The sequence below is a fragment of the Salminus brasiliensis genome, chromosome 6 (assembly GCF_030463535.1).
Source record: "Salminus brasiliensis chromosome 6, fSalBra1.hap2, whole genome shotgun sequence".
In the NCBI taxonomy this organism is placed as follows: Eukaryota; Metazoa; Chordata; class Actinopteri; order Characiformes; family Bryconidae; genus Salminus; species Salminus brasiliensis.
Window position 1 is genome coordinate 43111253 of NC_132883.1, and position 6916 is coordinate 43118168.

General features: G+C 43.8%; 1 pseudogene; it reads right to left on the reverse strand.

Annotated features, from left to right (window-relative positions):
* Positions 1-6518, reverse strand: part of LOC140557836 (uncharacterized) — a 35117-nt pseudogene extending 28599 nt beyond the window's left edge.
* Positions 6519-6916: the final 398 nt, after the last annotated feature.

The window sequence follows — 6916 nt, forward strand, 5'->3', positions numbered from 1 at the left end:
TTGCTGTGGGTGTGAACATGCTGTCACATCTTAGAACTTGCAGTCGCATTTCTCAGCTTGAATATGTCTGAATATGCTGTCACTTTTTTATACGTTGTCACATTTCTGAATTTGCTGTCGCATTTTTCAATTTGCTGCCATGTTACAGAATTTTGCTGTCGCGTTTCTGACGTATTTAGAAACATCATTCGGGTGGAGATTTTGTGTGTCATGGTGTTTTTTCCAGCTTGCGGAAAAGGCTTGAATAGCACAGCCTCTCTAAGGTGTCAGGGCCGGTGGGCTCCAGTCTATCTTTGACCTCAGGAATGGGCCGCAAGCTCTTTCTCGCATGGCGGTATGTGTGTGTGTGTGTGTGTGTGATAGTGTGTAAGCGTGAGTAAAGGTGATTTCAGGGTGTTTTGATATGAGACCCAGAGGAATGTGCACAGGTACAGTAGAGTGTGTGTGTGTGTGTGTGTGTGTGTATGTGTGTGTGTGTGTGTGTGTGTGTGTGTGTGTGTGTGAGCAGTAGAGATGAGGTAAGCGCTCTCAGCTATGAAACCATATCTGAGACAGATTAAAAGGCATTTTCCTTCTGCTCCTTTTAACCTTGCCAGGTGTTAAATCCTGGATACATTCTTGTGTGTGTGTGTGTGTGTGTGTGTGTGTGTGTATGTGTGTATGTGTGTATGTGTGTGTGTGTATGTGTGTGTGTGTGTGTGTGTGTGTCTATGAGACAGTAGAAGCACACACATTAGCTGAATCACTAGTTTGCTGTCATCTTAAGGCTCAATTGTACAGGAGCTTTTTGTGTCAATCGGCCAAACTCATACAGCCTTCACAAGTGTTTCTAATAAAGTGGCCACTGAGTAAAAGTACAAGGTTGGTGTTTCTAATAGAGTGGCCAGTGTGTGGAAGTACAGGGTGGCTGTTTCTAATAAAGTGGCCAGTGAGTGAAAGTACAATGTGGGTGTTTCTAATAAAGTGGCCAGTGAGTAGAAGTACAAGGTGGGTGTTTCTAATAAAGTGGCCAGTGAGTGGAAGTACAGGGTGGGTGTTTCTAATAAAGTGGCCAGTAAATAAAGTGTATATATAAACACGTGTGTCCGTCGAGCACAGGGCGGCTCTTAGGGAGAGGTCTGGTGTAATTTCCCATAATTCCCCTCTTCTCCACAGCATGAAGGAGCGCCGCTGGTTTGCAGTTTTATTTTCTGACTCTCCAGGTTTTTCACTCTAATCAGACACGACTCGACACCAATCAGACACTTCCACCAGCTCTGATACCATCTCCTATCATCTCTCTCTCTCTCGCTCTCTCTCTCGCTCTCCTCACTCTCTCTCTCTCTCTTTTTCTTTCTTGCTTTCTTGTCTCGCTCTGTTGCTTTGAAATTTCTCTCTCTCTCTCTCTCCAGCACCACCTCTCTATCCTCTCTCTCTCTCTATCTCCTCCTTTTACCTTCTCTCTCCTCTCTCTCCTGCTCCCCCCTCTCTTTCTCTCTCTCTCGCTCCTCTCTCTCCTCTCTTCTACTTCCCCCCTCTCTCTCTCCTTCTTTTACCTTCCTTCTCTCTCTCTCTCTCTCTCTCTCCTGCTTTCGCTCTCAACCTTTCAATCTCTTCTCACTCTCTTGCTTACTCTTTCCTCTCTCTCTCTATCGCTCCTTCTCTCTCTATCGTGCCCTCTCTCTCCCTCACTACCTGTCTATCGCTCTTTCTCTCACCTCTCTCTCTCCCTCACTACCTGTCTATCGCTCTTTCTCTCACCTCTCTCTCTCTCTCTCTCTCTCTCTCACTACCTCTCTATCCTGCCATATCTGTCTCCTCTCTCTCTGTCTCTCTCTTTCCGGTTCTCACTCTTTCGCACTCTCTTGTCACTTTCATTCACTTTCTTGCATCTCTCTCTCTCTCTCTCTCTCTCTCTCTCTCTCTCTCTCTCTCACTTTCTCCTGCTTTCTCTCTTTCTTGTCCTCTTGTCTCTCCCTCTTTCAGCAGATTTGTCTCATTTCACTGGGCGTTTTTTGGACACTGAGTGGCAGTGAAAATGTGTGTGTGTGTGTGTGTGTGGGGGGGGGGGGGGGGGGGCAGCTTCTCTGTCCTGGCTAATCCAAACACAACTTCAGAGAGAGAGACTCTCCACATGTGGCTTCATGAAAGGGAGCGGCGAGCCTTCGGGTGAAAAGACAACATCTGAGGGAGAAAAAAGAAAAAAGCGAACACCTCCCTGTGTCTTAGCCCATACTGTTCCTCAGAAAGCGCTTCTGCGTTCGCCAAGAGCAGGCAGATCCATGCAAACGCCCGCAGCGCCTGTCTCCTCTCCTCAGCTTACAAACACTATCTGCCAATTATAGCGTAGCATCCGTGGATTAGCCAGCGCTTTGAATCCCATCATCATAATAGCCACTGTTTTGCAGATGGAGTGAAAGGCGGCGTTAACGGGACACTGTACTGTCCATAGAGCAGGAATTACACACTGCTCCACAGACACAGGTACACTGGATGGGCAAAAGTATTGGGACACCTGCTCATTGTTTCTTCTCTCCTGTTTTTGTTGGAGTAACTGTCTCTACTTATTTTATTTATTTTGAGTGTTTACTATAGCACCGAGCAGCCATAACATTAAAACCACCTGCCTAATATTGAGGACATCTCCCCTCGTGCCGCCAACACAGATATGACCCATCAAGACCTATGAAGGCGTGCTGTGGTATCTGGCGTCAGTTGTGAGGTGGGGCCTCCATGAGCCCATGACCCTGTCGGCAGTTCACCAGTTCACCGGTTGTCTTTCCTTAGAGCGCTTTGGGCAGTTACTGATCAATACATACCAGGAACACCCCAACAACAGAGTGCATAAGAGACATATATACAGGGAGATTCAAGTTTAAGTTGAATTCAGTTTAAGGAAACTGAAGTATTGATTTTTTACTGAGCTGAATTGAACTGAAAGATGGACGCTGAAATAAACTGAACTGAATTAAATTGAATAAAGCTGAATTTAATTAAACTGACTTAATTAATCTGAACTGAATTGAACTGAAAAATGGAATTGAACTTAACTGAACTGAACTGAACTGAAATGAAATTAAATGTATTGAACTGAACTTAAATGAAAGATGAAATTCTACTGAGCTGAAATAAACTGAATTAAACGAAATTAAACTGAAAGATGGACACTGAATTGGACTGAATAAAGCTGAATTGAATAAAGCTGAATTGAATTAAACTGACTTAACTTAAACTGAATTGAACTGAAAGATAGAACTGAACTGAACTGAACTGAACTGAACTGAATTGAACTGAACTGAACTGAACCAAAAAATGGAATTCATCTGAGCTCAAATGAACTGAATTAAACTAAATTGGGCCTGACTAAAAGATAGACATTAATTTGGACTTGAATGAAACTGAACTAAACTGAACTGAACTGAACTGAACTGAATTGAACTGAACTGAACTAAATTGAACTGAACTGAACTGAACTGAACTGAACTGAACTGAACTGAATTGAACTGAACTGAACTGAACTGAATTGAACTGAATTGAACTGAACTGAACTGAACTAAATTGAACTGAACTGAACTGAACTGAACTGAACTGAACTGAATTGAACTGAACTGAACTGAACCAAAATATGGAATTCATCTGAGCTCAAATGAACTGAATTAAACTAAACTGAACTGAAAGATGGACACTGAATTGGACTGAATAAAGCTGAATTGAATAAAGTTGAATTGAATTAATTTGGACTTGAATGAAACTGAACTAAACTGAACTGAACTGAACTGAACTGAATTGAACTGAACTGAACTAAATTGAACTGAACTGAACTGAACTGAACTGAACTGAATTGAACTGAACTGAACTGAACTGAATTGAACTGAATTGAACTGAACTGAACTGAACTAAATTGAACTGAACTGAACTGAACTGAACTGAATTGAACTGAACTGAACTGAACCAAAATATGGAATTCATCTGAGCTCAAATGAACTGAATTAAACTAAACTGAACTGAAAGATGGACACTGAATTGGACTGAATAAAGCTGAATTGAATAAAGTTGAATTGAATTAAACTGACTTAACCTAAACTAAATTGAACTGAAAGATGGACACTGAATTGGACTGAATGAAGCTGAAATAAACTGAATTAAATTGAATTGAACTAAATTCGATTGCGGTGGATTCGATTGCATCGTTTTGTCAATGCATCACTAACTGCAGGACCCACTCGCGTCTCTCAGGAAAAAGAAGAAGTCCCAAGGAGGAAGAAGAATAAGAGGGAGAGCAGGAGTGAAGGAGCGATAGAGAGGGTGAGGGAGAGTGAGTGAGTGAGTGAGAGAGAGAGAGAGAGAGAGAGAGACGGAGGGGGGGAGAAATCAATGGAGAAAATATCGCTTCAGGCTCACTCAGTTTTATCTGCCTTTGAACGAGTCAGCTTTAATTTGGCTTTGATCTCAATTTGCTGCCGTACGGATCGCCTTCTCTCCACAATGAGCACTGGAGAGGAAAGTTTTCTGGAGGATTTTCATCTTCTAAAGCTCCCTCTAACTCGCCCAGGCTCCCTCTCTCTCTCTCTCTCTTTCTCAAGCTCTCTCTTTTTTGACCCGAGAATAAACGCTTCCAAAAGTGCCCTCCGTTTCTGCATGTGTAATTTGTTCAAAATGGACTGAGGCGACTACAAGAAATCGCCACATTAGAACTATTAAGGGCACAAATGAGATATCCCAGCCTGCCCAGAACTCTTCTTGAACCCAGACATCTGAAGTGTTTACCCCCCCCACACACACACCCCCGCCACCCCCCTTAAAAATCAACACTCTTTTCATCCCTATATACACACAGTCAATCAGTTTAGGCAGAAATCTTATGCACATACACTACATGTCCAAAAGTTTGTGGACACCCCTTGTGGACACCCCTAATGAATGCATTCAGCTATTTTTTTATATGTGCATATGTGCAAATACACTTGTCTAGTCCCTGTAGAAAAGTACTGCCAATAGAATAGGACTCTCTGGAGCAGATAAATACATATGAACCTATTGGCCCCATCATGCCCAATGCCAGGCGTGGGCTAGAGGGGTATAAAGCCCCCCAGCATTAAGAAGCTGTGGAGCAGTGGAAGAACTGTGTTCTCCGGAATGATGGATGATGCTCCATCCAGTACTTTCTGGGATGAGTTGGGGAGTTGGGGATGATGAAGTGGACTGGGGTGGTGATCATCATCCAACGCTTTTGTCGCTGATTGCAAAATCATCAAATCCTCACAGCAATGCTACAACAAAATATAGTAGAAATGCTTCTTTTCTGGACAGTGGAGTTTACAGTTACTCCAACAAAAGTGGGAAGAGACAGTGAATGAGCAGGTGTCCCAATACTTTTGCCCATGTATTGTATCTTGTTCTTCCTTCAAAAGAAAACCCAGCAGAACCACAATAGAGCTGCAAAACAGGTCAATTCAAAAACCGCAAAACTGTTACATCACAGTCTTGACTCGTTGAATTTACACCCCCCAACATCTACCAAAAAATAAATAAATATGCCCACTAGCAAAGGCTGCGAAGACTAAAAGCCAAAGGTGGTCCAACCGGGCAAAGGAGAAAGGCCTTAGATAGGCTTGTACTGACACACTATATGGACAAAAGTAAAAAGGGACGTCTACACATTATACAGACAGGACCTTTTATATGACACCCCAGTCTAAACCCATAGGTATTATTAATATGGAGCTGGTCCCCCTTTGCTCTAAGCTCTACCAGCAGCAGCAGCAGGTCTGGAGCTCTGCAGTTATTGAGTCAGTCTGAGACCTTTCTGCACTCTGCTCTGAGCTCAGCATTCGGCCCTGACCCCGCTCTGTGACTTTACGTGGGCTGAGCTGCTCTCTGTGAGCTGTTCCTCCTAAACTCTTCCACTGTTCAATAATAACACCACTCACAGCTGATGGAGGAAGATCTAGGAGGGAGGAAATTAGAAATTTCACCAGCTGACTTGTTGTTGTTGGTGCAGCGGTGTCTCCTATTACATACAGAATCACGCTGGAGTTCAGTGAGCTCTTCAGAACCTCCCGTTCTTTCACTGATGTGTGGAAGAACGACAGAATGCTTGGTTTGAATGCATGATTTTATCCACCTGTGGCAAAGGGACTCAATCAAACTCCTGAATTCAAGGATTAAGACGTGTGTCCCAAAACTTTTTCACACCCTGAAGTTTTGACCCTCTCAAAACGTCTTTCACTGAACCTGCAGATTGTCTTACCTCAGATATGAGAGCGGAAATGAAGGCCGCTTAACACTTGCGGCTTAAAGGAAAGGTCTTCCTTTTAATCTGCGCTCTCTTTCTCTTTCATCAGACTTTAAAGGCACTGCTGGTGCTCAGGTCTTGCGGATGAAACGGTTACTTCCGCTGTGGACGGTCAGAACTCCTTGGCCTTTCCCTGTGTACTCGTGCCCATCAGGAAGAAAAGCACAGACGAACGATCTCGCTGCTCCGTCTGAACCGAACGCAGCGCCGTCCAGACCGGCCTGATACGCTCCTGCAAGGCCATCGCTGGAAATGCCATCACTTCTGCCATGATCTTCTGCTCGGGAAAAGCGTCTGCCCAGACTAACAACAAGCTACAGCCTGTGGTCAGTTCTTTTGAGCAAGGCTTTGGCTGGAACTTTCTGTCAATCAAAGCTCGGTATGAGTCCACAGTAAAAGAAACGTCTCGGAGATCTTCACACCAAGGACGATCTGCTGGAAAGGTTTAAGGGTGGTTTGGCGCTGCAGTATGTCCTGTATAGAACATTAGCTAGCATGCTAAAGCTGGTTGGGTGGCAGTTTTAATGCATCTAGCTAACAACTGGAGTTAGCTAGCTAGGCTAGTTAACACTCTTCCTGCTAGGCGAGACTGATGACACTTATCAGACCTATTTAGGATGATACGATTATTAGCTTATAGCA